At 41.6% G+C, this 17,463-nt stretch overlaps 1 protein-coding gene across 6 annotated transcripts in view; it reads left to right on the forward strand.

The window, feature by feature from the left end:
- Positions 1–17,463, forward strand: part of ctbp1 (C-terminal binding protein 1) — a 326,682-nt gene that overhangs the window by 97,020 nt on the left and 212,199 nt on the right. The window contains exon 1 of one of the 6 annotated variants that reach the window (XM_087991160.1): positions 388–405. The exons of the other annotated variants lie outside the window; for them this stretch is intronic. The gene's annotated coding sequence lies outside the window, so the exon portion shown is untranslated. Of the gene's footprint in view, positions 1–387; positions 406–17,463 lie in introns of those variants that run through there. 6 annotated transcript variants of the gene reach the window in all.

The following is a 17,463-nucleotide window of genomic DNA, read 5'->3' on the forward strand; positions in this document are numbered from 1 at the left end:
CTTCTAATAGATGAGACTTTGATCTCTCAAGTGAGATATTGAATGAAGGCCCCCTTGCCTGTTCAAATGGATGTCAAAGATCCCTGACACTATTTCACAGGAGTTGTCCCAGAGCCCTGGCCAACATCAACTCCATGATCGTTAGAAGCGGGGAAGAATGATTATCAGACCATTGTCACATTGTTAGCTGTGTTCAAACAAGGAAAAGGTGTTGGCAGAATGTCGATGATAACTATTATGCTGACACAACTGAAGCAGAAACCAACAGTGCAGCATTCTTTAGTACTGCACTGCAGTGTTCGCCTAAACTCTGTGGTCACATTTCTAGGTGGATTCATGACCTTCTGACTGGTGTGCTTCTACTATTAACACATCAATGCCAAATTCATTGTCTGGTTGACCAAGGTAGGAATCTTTTTTTTTAAAAAAAAAATGTCCTTTTTTTAAAAATTACACAATAGTTTTACAAGCACTGTTTTTTAAACGTTAGAACTAGTTTATTTAACCTCCCTAAAAAGTCACGACTTCAGCATAATGCAGCCTAATTTAAGGGCCAAACATCCTCTGTCTTAAGAATGCTTGCCTGCCTGAAAAAGTCCAGTGCTTGGAAAAAGTTGGTTAATTTTCAGATTAGTTGTTGTAGATGACCCTCGTGTATATACTGAAGAAAGGCTTAATGGGTTACTAAGAACTGTTGGTATAACTGAGATAACCAGACTTGAGATCTGGCTGCACCAGTGGGAGTCTGTGTTGGAGGTCTCAGGCCTTTTCTTCTCCTAGCCATGTGGGCAATTAGTAGAGGAAAGTTGTGATGAGCTGAAAATGTGTTGCTGGAAAAACGCAACAGGTCAGGCAGCATCTAAGGAACAGGAGAATCGACGTTTTGGGCATAAGCCCTTCTTCAGGAACGTCGATTCTCCTGTTCCTTGGATGCTGCCTGACCTGCGCTTTTCCAGCAACACATTTTCAGCTCTGATCTCCAGCATCTGCAGCCCTCACTTTCTCTGAAAGTTGGGATGAGCAGGGGTCTCCATCTCATCCACTTTCAGGCATTTAGTGTCATAGAGTCATAAAGATGTACAGCACGGAAACAGACCGTTTGGTTCAACTCATCCATGCCAACCAGCTATCCCAACCCTATCTAGTCTCACCTGCCAGCACCCGCCCCATATCTCTCCAAACCCTTCCTATTCATGTACCCATCAAAATGCCTTTTAAATGTTGCAATTGTACCAGCCTCCACCACTTCCTCTGGCAGCTCATTTCGTACACCCATTATCTTCTGTGTGAAAAAATTGCACTTTAGGTTCCTTTTATATCTTTCCCTTCGCACCCTAAGCATATGCCCTCTTGTTCTGGACTCCCCATCCCAGGGAAAAGACTTTGTCTATTTATCCTATCCATGCGCCTCATGATTTTGTAAATCTCGATAAGGTCACCCCTCAGCCTCCGCTCCAGGGAAAACAGCCCCAGCCTGTGCAGCCTCTCCCTGTAGCTCAGATCCTCCAACCCTGGCAACATCCTTGTAAATCTTTTCTGAACCCTTTCAAGTTTCACAACATCTTTCCGATAGGAAGGAGACCAGAATTGCACGCAATATTCCAACAGTGGCCTAACCAATATCCTGTATAGCCACAGCATGACCTCCCAACTCCTGTACTCAATACTCTGATCAATAAAGGAAAGCATACCAAATGCGTCCTTCACTATCCTATCTACCTGTGACTCCACTTTCAAGGAGCTATGAAGCTGCACTCCAAGGTCTCTTTGTTCAGCAACACTCCCTAGGACCTTACCATTAAGTGTATAAGTCCTGCTAAGATTTTCTTTCCCAAAATGCAGCACCTTGCATTTATCTGAATTAAACTCCATCTGCCTCTTCTCAGCCCATTGGCCCACCTGGTTAAGATCCCTGTTGTAATCAGAGGTAACCTTCTTCGCTGTCCACTACACCACCACTTTTGGCATCATCTGCAAACTTATTAACTATATCTCCTATGTTCACATCCAAATCATTTATGTAAATGACAAAATGTAGAGGACCCAGCACCGATCCTTGTGGCACTCCACTAGTCACAGGCCTCCAATCTGAAAAGCAACCCTCCACTGCCAACTGTCTTCTACCTTTTGAGCCAGTTCTGTATCCAAATGACGAGTTCTCCCTGTATTCCGTGAGATCTAACCTTGCTAATCACTCTCCCATGGGGAACCTTGTCAAACGCCTTACTGAAGTCCGTATAGGTCACATCTACTGCTCTGCCCTTGTCAATCCTCTTTTGTTATTTCCTCAAAAAACTCAATCAAGTTTGAGAGTCATGACTTTGTGTGTGGGAAATCATGTTGACTATCCCTAATGAGTCCTTACCTTTACAAATAATGTACATCCTGTCCCTCAGGATTCCCTCCAACAACTTGCCCACCACCGACGTCTATAGTTCCCCAGCTTGTCCTTACTACCTTTCTTAAGCAGTGGCACCAAGTTAGCCAACCTTCAGTCTTCCAACACTTCACCTATGACTAATTGACGATACAACTATCTTAGCAAGAGGTCCAGCAATCACTTCCCTCGCTTCCCACAGAGTTCTCGGGTACCCCACATCAGGCCTGGGGATTTATCCACCTTTATGCGTTTCAAGACATCCAGCACTTCCTCCTCTGTAAAATGGACATTTTTCAAGATGCCACCATCTGTTTCCCTACATTCTATATCTTCTATGTCCTTTTCCACAGTAAATACTGATGCAAAATACTCGTTTAGTATCTTCCCCCATCTCCTGCAGCTCCACACAAAGGCTGCCTTGCTGATCTTTGAGGGGAGAAAGTGAGGACTGCAGATGCTGGAGATCAGAGCTGAAAATGTGTTGCTGGAAAAGCTGATCTTTGAGGGGCCCTATTCTCTCCCTAGTTACCCTTTTGTCCTTAATATATTTGTAAAAACCCTTTGGATTCTCCTTAACTCTATTTTGCCAAAGCCCTTTCTGCCCTCCTGATTTCACTCTAAAGTATACTCCTACTTCCTTTTATACTCTTAGAAGGATTCACTCGATCTATCCTGTCTATACCTTACATATGCTTCCTTCTTTTTCTTAACCTAAACCTCAATTTATTTAGTCATCTAGCATTCCCTATACCTACCAGCCTTTCCTTTCACTCTAACAGGAATATACTGTTTCTGGACTCTCATTATCCCATTTCTGATGGCTTCCCATTTTGCAGCTGTCCCTTTACCTGCAAACATCTGCCCAACAAAGAGTTAAGAGCCAGGAGGGGACATGAGAAGTTGTTGGTGGATATGATCAAGCAAAACCCTAAGACTTTCCATAGGTATATCAGGAATAAAAGAATGACTAGTAAGATTAGGGCCAATCAAGGAGAATAATGGGAAGTTGTGCGTGGAGTCAGAGGAGATGGGGAAGCGCGAAACAAATATTTTTTGTCAATATTCACACTGAAAAATACAATGTTGTCTAGGAGAATACTGAGATCCAGGCGACTAGACTAGATGGGTTTGAGGTTAACAAGGAGGAGGTGTTAACAAATCTGGAAAGTGTGAAAATAGATGAGTCCCCTGGGTTGGATGGGCTTTATCCTAGGATTCTCTGGGAAGCCAGTGATGGCATTACCGAGCCTTATGGCTTTGATCTTTATGTTGTCATTGTCTACAGGAATAGTACCAGAACACTGGAGAATAGCAACTGTTGTCTCCTTGTTCAAGAAGGGGAGTAGAGACAACTCTGGTAATTATAGACCAGTGAGCCTTACTTAAGTTGTGGGTAAAGTGTTGGAAAAATTTAGAGGTAGGATTTATAATTATCTTTAGAGGAGTAAGTTGATTAGGGATAGGATTTTGCAAAGGGAACATTGTGCCTTACAAACCTTATTGAGTTTTTCGAGCTGCAGAGCTGGGCTGAGAGGTGGCAAATGTAGGTTCACGTGGAAAAGTGTGGGTGATTCACTTTGGAAGGAGCAATAGGAATGCAGAGTACTGGGCTAATGGTAAGATTCTTGGTAGTGTGGATTTGCAGAGAGATCTTGGTCTCCATGTATATAGATCCCTCAAAATTGCTACCCAGGTTGATAGGTTGTTAAGAAAGCATACAGTGTGTTCGCTTTCATTGGTAGAGGGATTGAGTTTTGGAGTCACTAGGTCATGCTGCAGCTGTACAAAACTCTGGTGCGGTTGCACTTGGACTATTGCATACGGTTCTGGTCACTGGACTATAGGAAGGATGTGCAAGATTTGGAAAGGGTTCCGAGGAGGTTTACTTGGATGTTGCCTGGTACGGAAGGAAGGTCTTATGAGGAAAGGCTGAGGAACTTGAGGCTGTTTTTGTTTGAGAGAGGTGAGTTAATTGAGATGCATGAGATAGTATGGACAGTGAGTGCCTTTTTCCTCGGATGGTGATGGCTAATACAAGGGGGTGTAGCTTTAAATTGAAGGTTGATAGATATTGGACAGATGTTAGAGGTAGTTTTTTTTACTCAAAGTAGCAGGAGTGTGGAATGCCACTGCCTGCCACAGTTATAGACTTGCCAACTTTACGGGCATTTAAATGGTCATTGGATAGGCATATGGCTGGGAATGGATGGGCTAGTAGGTTAGATAGGCTTCAGATTGGTTTCACAGGGTGGCACAACATTCAAGGCTAAAGGGTCTGTCCTGCACTGTAATGTTCTATATTCCCTGTTAGGCCTCTTGCATTGAAATGAATGCAGTTGAATTTATCAGTCCTACTTTGTTCTCTGCTTTGTCCTTGCCTACCCTGATTGTTTGACTCGCTTCTTTTCTCAACAGTACCTGTCTCAAATTGATCTCTTTCCTCACTACCTCCCTGTGTCCCACTGCCCTCCCCCCAACCAGAGTTTAAATCCTCCCAAGCAGATCTAGTAAATCTTCCTGCCAGTATATTAGTCCCCTTCCAATTCAGGTGCAATCCATCCTTCTTGTACAGGTCACTTCTACACCAAAAGAGATTATCATGATACAAAAATGTGATACATTCTCCCATACACTAGCTCCTCAGCCACTCATTCATCTGCTCTATCCTCCTATTCCTACCCTCACTAGCTCATCCAGATATTACTTGCCTTGAGGACCTCCTTTTTAAATTACTTCATAACTTTCTGTATTCTTCCTTGAGAATCTCTCCTTTTTCTCTTCTATGTCATTCATTCCAATGTGTACAATGACCTCCTTCTGGACTATCTTTCCCCCTTGAGAACATTCTGCACCCTGTCTGAGATGTCTGTGCCTCTGACTAGAGAGAGTCCCCTAACACAATTGATTGCTTGGAACCCAACATAGCTCTCGTTGCATGGGTCTGTCTTGATACCAGAAACTTGGCTGCTCATGCTATATTCTCCTGAGAGTCCATCACCCACTATCTTTTCCAAAACAGCATACTTGTTTGAAATGGGGTTAGTGACAGAAGCCTCCTTAACTACTTGCCTACCTCTCCTACCTTTCCTGGAGTTGACCCATCTCTGTGACTGTGTATCTGCGGCTTTTCTCCCTTTTCAATAACTGCCATCCGTCACACCCCCTTGCTTACGTGAATTCCTCAGTGCCTTTAACTGCCGCTCCAAACGATCCATTCAATCTGGTAGGATTTCCAACAAACAACATTTTATTGCAGATATAATCCTCAGTAACACGTAAACTCTCTCAAAACTTTGACATCTGATAAGAAGAGTGTATCATCCCACCAAGGTCCAATCTACAGACCCAAAAAATAGCACCGTCTTATTGCTTTACAAAACACTGATCCAGGCTAACTTAATACTTATAGCTTATATTTTTAAAATTTAATTGAGTCAGATCTCAATAAAACATATAAACAAGAAAGAACCCACTCTACTCGCTATTGTAGATTTACCATAACGGTAATTGTTAGGAAGGACCATCATACGGTTCTTGTGGGGACAAAAGTGTCTTCACATTGAAGGATATCCTCCACTGTATTGTTTTGCAATGCAATAACTTGATACTTTGGGAGGGGGGGAACCATTGCAAAACAATTTCAGGACTCAAAACATTAACTCTGTTTTCTTCTGCTGCTTGATGAATTCCTCCAGAAATATCAGTGCTTGGTTGTATAGTGAATCAGATGGGTATTGTTGAGCATTAACTCTATTTTCATAGTCACCATTAGAGTAACTTTTTGACCAGATGAAAGTAAAAGGGTTCCCAAGTAAAGGTGAGAGTTGGGCGATTCACAACTTTATTCCACCCTTGACACATGCACTGCTCAGCCACAATTTCTTGCCCACAACTGATCAGTGTGACACTGATCAGTTATTCCAGGAGTTCTTCCAGTGTTAGGTGAAGTTGATGTTTGTGTGGAATGTTATAGCATTTTGTTATTAATGGGAAGAGCAGGACAAAACACCATTTCCTTGATGAAAGAAATTGGCGTGAGGCCATAATGTTCAACTGGACGGAGTTATTGCCAATCTGATCAGGAAGCTCTCACATTTTGAGAAGTGCTTTTTGTTTAAAAGAAGTGGCTTCTGAGCAAGGAGGACCAAAGGATAGAATTTCGCTATTGCAAGGCTGAAGTCAAGATAAATAATCATGTGCAGCCAATATTTAGCAAGGTTAGACCAGTGCCCTGTGCACAGAGAAGTGAATGGGCTGACCTTGTGGTGATTCAAAAAGCAAGCACATACTTTTGACTTTGAGATGTGTAGTGTATGATAAATAAGATGATTGATTGGTAAGTAGTGGGGATGTATCATTCTTGGTGGATTGATATTCATTAAAATAGACCTGTCAAATTAGAGTTAAGAACAAAAGGTTTTACTTGAGAATGAGAAATTTCCACCATGCATTGGAATTATGAATGTTGGGTCTGAAAATTCTGCGCTTTCTAGTTTTGTTGTCAATTTCTGCTGGCCACAGGGAACTGTTATTTTCTCTGCGATCTGTCATCAATTATGACCTAGCTTCCTCTTGTTTTGGGTAACTGAGGGATGGTAATGAAGCTTTTTTTTTGCTCAATCCTCTGGGACTGAGAGTTGTTAAGATGGGAGGTTCAAGTGCCATCAACATCAAGGATTGGGGTTGGGGGGGGAGAGTTGGAGATGATGCCTCGGGTTTGGAATCTAGGCCATCAGTGGGATGGTGATGACTAGGCAAGAGTGAGGTTGAGAGTTTAGGTCTTGATTGTCACTACTGTCCCATGTCAATCCAAGCTTAAAATTTGAGCCTGAATTCTACTATGTTTCCTTTTTTTTTAATGCCACCTTATTCATTGCTGTTATTGTAGCTTTTCCATTGCAGCTGCCATGCAAACAGGCCAAGTAGAGAAATTTTGTGTAAAGGTAGGGTGAGGATTCCATGAGGATGGGGTAAAAGATAGGTATGAAAACTTTTGTCGTGTGAAATTCATGAGTGAGCAAAATAATTTTGCAAGTACTTTCAAAACACATTTCATATTTGATACTGTTAAATGTTCATCTTAATCACATACCAGCTGTTGTGATGCTGCTTTCTTACTGTTCTGTTATTGCTGGCTCTGGAGTCATGTTAATTTTGCAGAGGTTATTTTTTCTTACTTTATTTATGGGATGTGGGCCTCATTGGATGGGTCAACCTTTGTCCATACCTTGTTCTGTTGTGAAGGTGCTCGTGACTTAAAATGGGGTTGTGTTGTAAAATAGCTTGTGAAGCATTGCTGTCGCCCTTGTCCTTTTTGCTTTGCATGTACATGATTCAGCCAAGTCATGAACTGTTCAATTATGTCATACAGGATGAAGTCTGTACTAACTACTTCATATGTTAATTGATTTTAGACAAACAATTGCCCACATTTTTTTTTTGATGCTTGCAGTTGTTAAACAAAAAGTAATGTTTTACCCACTTGAAACTGCATACAAGTGTTGGTATTTCATTAACACTTCATAAAACTATTTAATTTCACTGCACTTCTTCTGATTTGTTTTGTATTTCACCATTCTTGCCCATGTTGTATCAATATAATAGGTTATCATTTGGGGTGTTCACTACTTTTGCAGTGATCAGGTTCTATGTGGAATGAAAATGTATACTGCATCTCAGAAGATGATCTAATTAGCAGTCAGGTATGAAAAGAGTAATTGTAAGATTGAATTCAATCTTCGATTAGCTTCTAGACTATGATGTCAAAGCTAAAAAGCACAAGTGTTTCTTCATGGTGTCATGCTTAACACACCTGGGACATCAGACACCTGGGGATTTTGAAAGCAAAGAAACCAGTGTTGACAGAATAACATGAAAGTACAACGGGACCTTGATCAGATAGGCCAAGGAGTGGCAGATGGAGTTTAATTCCGATAAATGCTGCATTTTGGGAAAGCAAATCTTAGCAGGACTTATACACTTAATGGTAAGGTCCGCGAGAGTGTTGCTGAACAAAGAGACCTTGGAGTGCAGGTTCATAGCTCCTTGAAAGTGGAGTCGCAGGTAGATAGGATAGTGAAGAAGGCGTTTGATACTCTGACCAGTAAAGGAAAGCATATTGAGTACAGGAATTGGGAGGTCATGCTGTGGCTATACAGGACATTGGTTAGGCCACTGTTGGAATATTGCATGCAATTCTGGTCTCCTTCCTATCAGAAAGATGTTGTGAAACTTGAAAGGGTTCAGAAAAGATTTATAAGAATGTTGCCAGGGTTGGCGTATTTGAAGTACAGTATGTTACATGTATATGTAATAGGATGCTAACTTCAAGTTTTCAAGGAAGTGTTAGATATAGTTCTTGGGGCTGAAGGGTCAAAGCAGGAACAGGGCACTGGAGCAGGCTGATCAGCAATGACCATATGAATAGTGGAGCTATTTGATGCACAAGGAAATAGAGTCATGGGAGTCAGATTCTAAAGTTGGGTTTAGGCCATAATTGGATCAGCCACAATCTTACTGAATAGTGGTGCAGTCTGGAAAGGCTAAATGGTCTACTCCTGCTTCCAAATGCTGTATTCGAGTCAAAGGAGGCAGTACCATCCTTAGTGGCCAAACCTTTGATACTTGTGTTTATTTTGATGGCCCATCAGCATAATACTAAATTTGCAAGGCAGCAGCAGATTGTGGCAAATCTCAAAAGCTCCTGCACAAAGAGTAACTTATTGCACCTTGAGTTATCTGTGAATCACAGTCAGTCATGTTGAAGGAGCAGTCAAGCTAATTGAAGGAGATACCCAGATAGAGACAAATTTAAGCCAGGTTCATTTGAAAGTTGGTAGGTTGAAAAGGGAAAAACAAAAAGATGCTTTTGATTCCTGCATTAGATGTCATAGCTAGATATTTTTGTTTACATACTGGAATTCAAGAAAAACAAGATTTGTTTTAATAATTAAATCACTGATTTTGGCCCTATATGTTTTGACTGTGATTTGAATGAAATACATCTGCAACAAAGCCTGTTAAACATTGGGCATCGTTGAAATTAAGACCATTTGATACAGGAGTAGAAGTAGGCTGTTTGGCTCTCGAGTCTGCTCCACTATTTGCTCCTAAGTCTAGGTTTAGTTGTACTATATTTTGGGAAATTATGTCTGTTTATACAGTAATAAATGGGATGTTTGTTTAGATTAGTTTACTTAGTGTGGAAACAGGCCCTTCGGCCCAACAAGTCCACACCGACCCGCCGAAGCGCAACCCACCCATTTCCCTACATTTACCCCTTTACCTAACACTACGGGCAATTTAGTATGGCCAATTCACCTGACCTGCACATCTTTGGACTGTGGGAGGAAACCGGAGCACCCAGAGGAAACCCACGCAGACACGGGGAGAATGTGCAAACTCCACACAGTCAGTCGCCTGAGTCGGGAATTGAACTCGGGTCTCTGGCACTGTGAGGCAGCAGTGGGAAGAGAATATAGTAAATAATTAAACCTAATGATTTTGTTACAGTGCATCTGCTGGTATTGGGAGTCTAAAATGAAATTAACCAGGACACTACTTATTTCAATAAATAATGCACTTGTGTTCACTTTGTACATTCAGTCCCACATTTTCTTGCACAAGTGGTGCATCCTGTAATCACCAGTCAATGCTTGCATCTTAATGTTGACTAGCTTTTGTTGATATTTTCATAATTTGCTTCAGTGGAGCTCAGTGGTGAAATACAAAGTTGTACTTTTTAAATTGCCAGAATAACTGTGCCACTGAGTGGGTTAAGAAGCTCAGTTCTGAATCCTGCTTGCAGCAGCCAAGCTTGGTTGGTTACACCAGCATTGAAGCAGATCTGATTATAATCTGCAGGGAGGTTTTAATTCATAAAGGGGAAGTTCTGTTTAGTAAATGATTGGATTTGCTTGTGGTTTTTCAAAACTTCTTGTGCCTTCCTTGACCTTGCTCGTCTATTGCCTGGAGCTCAAACAAAACTAGCACAAGTCTAAAGTCGCAATTTAGAACCAGAAAGGGTTTTGGCCCAACCAGAGACACCCATGTTCCATGAGAGAATAAAAAGTGGGGGGGTAGGGCTGCAGCCATAGACATGGGGCACCATCGATATCCAGGAGCAATTTGTAAATTCAAGATGTTGCATATTGTGTGTTGTTTTCTCGGTTCTTATATTGAAATTCTGGTTCCACTGCAGTTGTGACATTTCTGTGAATATTGGTTCCTTTTCCAATTATGGAGCAAATAAACTTTTGCATTACCAGGGCAAGAGTTTTCATTTGACTTATTATTGTCACATGTACTGAAATACAGTGAAAAGTATTGTTTTGTGTGCTAACCAGACAAATCATACCTTTCCTAAGTACATTAGGGTATTGCAGAATACACTGTTGAAGCTACAGATAAGGTGCAGATCTACTTTAATATGGGAGGTCTATTGGTTTTAAAACTTCCATAATCCTTTGACTTACCACTAGCTTTTGTATGTTTGTTTTATCTTTAAATTTGATGCTCACCTTAACTTCCCTAGTTAACCATGGTCACTTGACCCCCTTCCTAAGACCCTCCTCCTTGACTTGATATATTATCATTGAGTCATGAACTACTTTACTAAATATTTGCCATTGTTCCTCAATGATCTTTGCAGCTAAATTCTTTGCCAGTTAATTCTAGCCACCACTGCTCTCCTCTCTGTAATTAAACTTATTTAAGTTTGGCATAATTTATTACCAATCTTCTTCCTCCCCCACCCCTGCCTCAAACTCCATGCTAAATTCTACCATATTATAGTTGCCAAGGGGATCCTTTTATTCTAAGATTTCTTAGACCTGCCTCCTCACATCACCAGATCCATAATAACTTGAATCCTGGTGGGTTCACAACATTTTGCTGTGGGAACTAACCTGAATACACTCTGAATTCTTTTTCATGCTACCTCTGTCAATTAGATTTTTCCAATCTGTGTGAAGATTCAAGTCACCCATAATACATGTACAGCTTTTTTTTAAACATAGCTCATTATCTCCTGATTTGTTCTCTGTCCTACAGAACAGGTATGATTAGGTGTGAGCTGAAAATGTGTTGCTGGAAAAGCGCAGCAGGTCAGGTAGCATCCAAGGAGCAGGAGAATCGACGTTTCGGGCATGAGAAGGGCTCATGCCCGAAACGTCGATTCTCCTGCTCCTTGGATGCTACCTGACCTGCTGCGCTTTTCCAGCAACACATTTTCAGCTGTGATCTCCAGCATCTGCAGTCCTCACTTTCTCCAGGTGTGATTAGGTGGCCTATTGAATATTCCACTAATGTCGTCATCTCCTTATGTTTTACCTTTATGAATAAGATTCTACATCATCCGATTGTTTCTTGCTGTCATACTCATTTTATCTCTTACTAATAAAGCTACTCTGTTCTTCCGTTCTGTCCTTTTCACGAAGTCACATATATCCCTGAATATTTAGTCCCCAGCTTTCATTTTCTTGTAACCGTATCTCCATAATGGCACGAAGATCATGCTCATAACCCAATATGTGCTGTTAATTTATTTTGTTCATAATTCTATGCATTTTATTCAGTTCAATCGCCTGTTTCCTCTTTTCCACCAAAACACAAGGGCTCGTCTGGGTCCGTCTATTCTTCCAAAGCGAGAATCATGCTCTGAGACCAATGAGTCAGCATCTGCCAGTTCTTCTCAGTATTTCTTGACATGTGAACCAGTTTTGATTTTACGTTGTAGATTAAAATGTGAAAAATACGTTCCAAGTGTTAGTGGGGGTGCTGAGACTGACTGGCAAGAATTTGAGGAACGATCTCCTCTCCGGCAATCTTTTCCATTCTCTCATTGTTGAATCTTCAAAAGCATTTCCAAGCCTCATCTTCTGTCGTCTGACTTTTTTTTTGCAGCTGGTCAGAATTGCAGTTTCCTACTTGCATTTTCAGACTGGTGTAAAGCTTTTTGTTTTGCTGTGTGCGGCTGTCTGACCAATTTTGTTTTCTTTGTAGAATAATCTGTTACAGCTAAGGTATACTGAATATATAAACATTGATTGTTAAGTTGTTAATATAACACCTGTATGTCTTTTCTTGCTTTTTCTTTTATATGTTTGTTTTAAAGTCACCCAATCTCATCTCCTCTCTTAATGAGAGGTGGCAAGATCTCACTTCTTCCTGTGGCCTCTTTGTCATAAATGATAGTTCACGAATGCAAAAAAACTTGCCTTCCATTTCGGCTGCTGTTTGAAAACAGATAGCATTTCATCATGTCTGTCTTTTGAAAACCTAATAAACCATTTATCACACTTTTGATATTTAAAAGCTCCGAATAGCATGAAAAGCATTAACAAAGAATGCCTTACCGTATCAAAATATTTTGAAGCCTTGTTGATTTATCTTTTATTATGTTCAATTTGTGCTTATTCATTATATCAGTGACAACATTTTTGAAATGTTATGCATTTTGATTTGCTATTCTCACCCATTTTGTACATTGGCCAAGCAGTCCACTAATGTAGTTTCTTCTTGAGCTGTAGAGATTCTCATTTAATGTTTTCTGGAGAAAGATTATTGATGTAATTTGATTTCTTAGCTTATTGTTTTCACCTGCATGGTTTGAACAATTATGGATGTTTTCATCCAGTGGAATTAAGCTAATCAGTTTAGATATGCTATGACTATTCCATTATCATGAAAGCAAATCTTTTCATTTCTGAATTTGAAGCTGACTTTGTTTGGGATGCGGAAAGTTGTGGGATGTTTCATTACTTGGTACTGTTAATTATTGCAGTGCTTTATTGCTGCAATAATTTTATCAGTCTTTTAGTAGAGTGAAAGCCCTTGAGAGTCAGAAATTGCTCTTTGGATTGTTGGCAGGGGAAAGCTTAGTATTTCATGCAGAAGACAAGAAGCTGGAAAATATTGTTTTTTATGAACCTTTTGTCTAATAGAAGAGGGAAGTAAAGAATTGTGAAAAAGATATGGGGCATTTGGCCAAACCAGTCTGTATTGGTGTTTATCTGTTCACTGTAAGACTGATTACTAATTGCTACTACACACCGATTGGAAAATTTGCCAGTTACTTTCTCATCAGAAGGTTTGTTTTACAGTGCCACAGCCGATGTGGGAAAGATGCTCCTCGATTGCTGTTCAGGAGGGAGTTGCAACATTTTACCAGAAACTAGGAAGGATGGTGCCTGACTTTGGAGAAGAAAGTGAAGATCATTCTGTTGTTTATAACTTTGTGCCCAGGTCTTCATGCATTGTGAAGATTTCAGAATTTTGGAGGCATAGCTTTAAAAAAAAAAATCGTATTTCAGTTGCAGCACATTCTTTTGGATAATAGGCACCAGACAGTACAACATTGTTGGAGGGTATTGATATTTAGGGTAGTAGATCAGTTGCTGGTAGAGCAAACTGATTTGATTTAATCTTGGTGGTAAGCTATTAAAGTCATCTTGCAATTGTACCCATTTCATGTAAGTGGACAAAATACCTTTGTAGTAATGACTTTGTGCATTAAAATTCATTCAGGAAATGAGCTACAATTTCAGAATACCCAGTCTGTAACTCGCTTGCATCACAACCTTGTGTCTAACTGGTCCAGTAGAATTGGAATGCTGAGGGTGGGGCTTGGTCACAGTAATGAATAAAATGTGCAATTTCTGTGGCTTTTCTTAGTTTAGTTAACCCCAGCTCCTCTCTTTAAAATGTTCTGCAAGCATGTCTCTTTCTCATTAATTTATGGGACATATGTGTTAAATTAAGTAAACTTTGAGTACAATGGTGACCATAGAGAGGGTGACAGAAGATGCAGATTAGAAATTTGACATGACTGAGCAAGATTATTTATCTAATGGCCTTGGAGATCCTAGAAAGGTTTTCCTTAATCTAGCCAATTAAGAAAATCCTGTTGGGTCTAATTTCAGGAAATTCATTAGCAATGTTTGTATTAAGCAGCGGTTCACAATAGATAATAATGCCCCCGTGTAACCTGATTTACCTACGAGCATGCTTCATTCAACGTATTGAAAGCTCTTGTATTTATGAAGTTCCTGGGGAATGTTTAGGGTGGAGTTGGGAACAATGATGGGGATAAAGTTTGACATAGTATGATCATCATAATGACGTGGTCCTGATATTTCCATGATTCGGAGATGCCGGTGTTGGACTGGGGTGTACAAAGTTTAAAAATCACACAACACCAGGTTATAGTCCAACAGGTTTAATTGGAAGCACACTAGCTTTCGGAGCGTCGCTCCTTCATTCGATCGTAACGATCGAGCCCTCCACAATCACCTGATGAAGGAACGTCACTCCGAAAGCTAGTGTGCTTCCAATTAAACCTGTTGGACTATAACCTGGTGTTGTGATTTTCTTTTTTAACCTGATATTTCCAGGAATGGATGGGGAGAGGGAGGTTTACAGAACTAATTGAGACAGAGGTCAAGACATATTGAACAGCAGGACGTTCTTGTCTCGCTCTCGCTCTTGCTCTCTTTCCCCCCCCCCCCACCCAGCATTCTGTTAGTTACTGTTTAACTGGTCAGATGAATGGGCTGCCCAGCTAGCTATGTGGCAAAGCCACTGGCTACAGTTGGGGTTTTTCCATGGTGTAAGCATGCCACTGTGGGATGGGGGTGGTGATGTTGGTTGTATAGAGTCAAAAAAGGTGGCGCTGGTAAAACACAGCAAGTTAGGCAGCATCCAACAAGTAGAAGAGTTGACATTTCAGGTATAAGCCCTTCATTAGGAATATGGAGGGGGAAAAGGGGTATGAGAAATAAATAGGGTAATGAGGATGGGGGTGCATGTAATTGGGAAGACAATAGATGGATGCAGGTTGAGGATAATTGTGATAGGATGGAATGGATAGATGGGAAGCAAGATGTACAGGTCAAGAGGGTGGTGCCGAGGTGGGGGGAGGGGAGATTTGGAAACTATTGAAGTTGATTGTTGATGCCATGTGGTTGAAGGGTCCCAAAGTGGAAGGTGAGGCATTCTTCCTTGAGTTATCGGGAGGCTTGCATTTGGTGTTGGAGGAGGCTCAGGGTTTGTATGTCCTCAAGGGAGTTCAGGTGGTCGGCCACAGTCGGTGGGGTTTTCTGGTGCATGCGTCCCAGAGATGTTCCCTGAAATACTCCACTAGGTGGGGTCCTGTCTCCCCAGTGTAGAGGAGACCATATTGTGAGCAACGAATGCAGTAGATGAGTTGGTGGATGTGCAGGAAAATCTCTGCTGGATGTGAAAAGATCCTTTGGGGCATTTGATGGAGGTGAGGGGAGAGGTATGGGCTCAGGTTTGATGCCTCGTGGTGAGAAGGGAAGGTACTGGGTGTTGCAGTCTAGATGGAAGTGGGTAACTGGGAGTGAGGGATTTGAATGGTCAGCAATTTTGACGGATTTGATCAGTATCCCAGAGGAGGTATTCCTGCTTCTCAGGGGCCAAAAGCATTGCTGGTGAGTGCATTTGCCCATTGGATCCTGCTGCCCTGTTTGTACTTAAACTACCAGAATTCAGGAAATAATGGTTGCTGCTTGAGTTTTTTGAAGTGACAAAGAACATTGATGAAGGCAGCGTGGTGGACATTGTTGATTTCAATAAGGTGTCCAACCATGTTCTGCATGGTGGACTGGTTAGCAAGGTTAGATCATGTGGCATACAGGGAAAGCTAGCCATTTGGATACAAATGGGAGATGATAGGGTGGTGGCTTTTCAGATTGGAGGCCTGTGATCAGCCGTGCCACAAGCTTTGATGCTGGATCCACTGCTTTTTGCCATTTATATAAATGATTTGGATATAAATTTTGAATGTATGCTTACTAAGTTTGCAGATAACGCCAAAATTGACGCAGTAGATGGTGAGGAAGGCTATCTCAATGCGATCTTGATTAGATGGGCGAATGGGCTGAGGAGTGGCAGATAGTTTACTTTAGATAAATGTGAGGTGCTGCATTTTGGCAGGGCATTCGGGGTACGTTTTATATTTGATTAGATTCCCAACAGTGTGGAAACAGGCTCTTCGGCCCAACAAGTCCACACCGACCCTCTGAAGAGCAACCCACCCAGACACATTTCCCTTTGACTGATGCACCTAACACTATGGACAATTTAGCATGGCCAATTCACCTGACCTGCACATCTTTGGACTGTGGGAGGAAACCGGAGCTCCCGGAGAAAACCCACACAGACACGGGAAATGTGCAAACTCCACACAGTCACCCGAGGGTGGAATTGAACCTGGGTCCCTGGTGCTGTGAGGCAGCAGTGCTAACCACTGAGCATTTATACACTTGATGTTTAGGTCCTGGGGAGTGTAGCCGGACAAAAAGACCTGGGAGTACAGGCCCATTGTGCCTTGAAAGCAGAGTTGTGGGTAGCCAGATTAGTGAAGAAGGCATGTCTTATGCTTGCCTTTTTATTCTTCAGTGCATTCAGTTATAGGAGTTGGGAGATCATGTTGCAGCTGTACAGGACATTGGTTATGCTGCTTTTGCATTACCTCACTCAATTCTGATCTCCTTGCTCCAGGAAAGTTGTTGTGAAACATGAAAGTGTTCAGGCAAGATTTACGAGGATGTTACCAGGGTTGGTAGGTTTGAGCTACTGGGAGAGGCTGAATAGGCTGAGGCTGTTTTCTCTGTAGTTCAGGACACTGATGTGACCTTATAGAGGTTCATAAAATCATGAGGAGCGTAGGTAGGTAGGTGAAGAGTCAAGGGTAGGGGAGTCCAGAACTAGAGGACATAGTTTGAAGGTGAGAGGGGAAAAATTTCAAAGGGACCTAAGGGGTGAAGCTTTCATGCAGAGGGTGGTGCATGTATGGAATAAACTGCTGGAGGAAGTGATGGAGGCTAGTCCAATCTCTAATTCTATGACTGGTGACTGGTTAGCAAAAATCTGGGGAAGTGAAATTCTTGTGAATTTAACCACAGACCTGCCTCTCTCAAGCAGCTTGCTTGGACCAACACCACCAGCAGCCACCCCCTGTCCTGTGATTTTTGCTAAATTGAAGTTGGGTTTCGTATTTCGTAATGATCTACGGCATTGTTCAATGGTTTAAGTTCTGAGTAGAACACACTGACGGGTGC

This window comes from Chiloscyllium plagiosum, unplaced genomic scaffold (assembly GCF_037043375.1).
Source record: "Chiloscyllium plagiosum isolate Xiang-an unplaced genomic scaffold, Cpla_swu_hap1 HiC_scaffold_1, whole genome shotgun sequence".
NCBI classification, from domain to species: Eukaryota; Metazoa; Chordata; class Chondrichthyes; order Orectolobiformes; family Hemiscylliidae; genus Chiloscyllium; species Chiloscyllium plagiosum.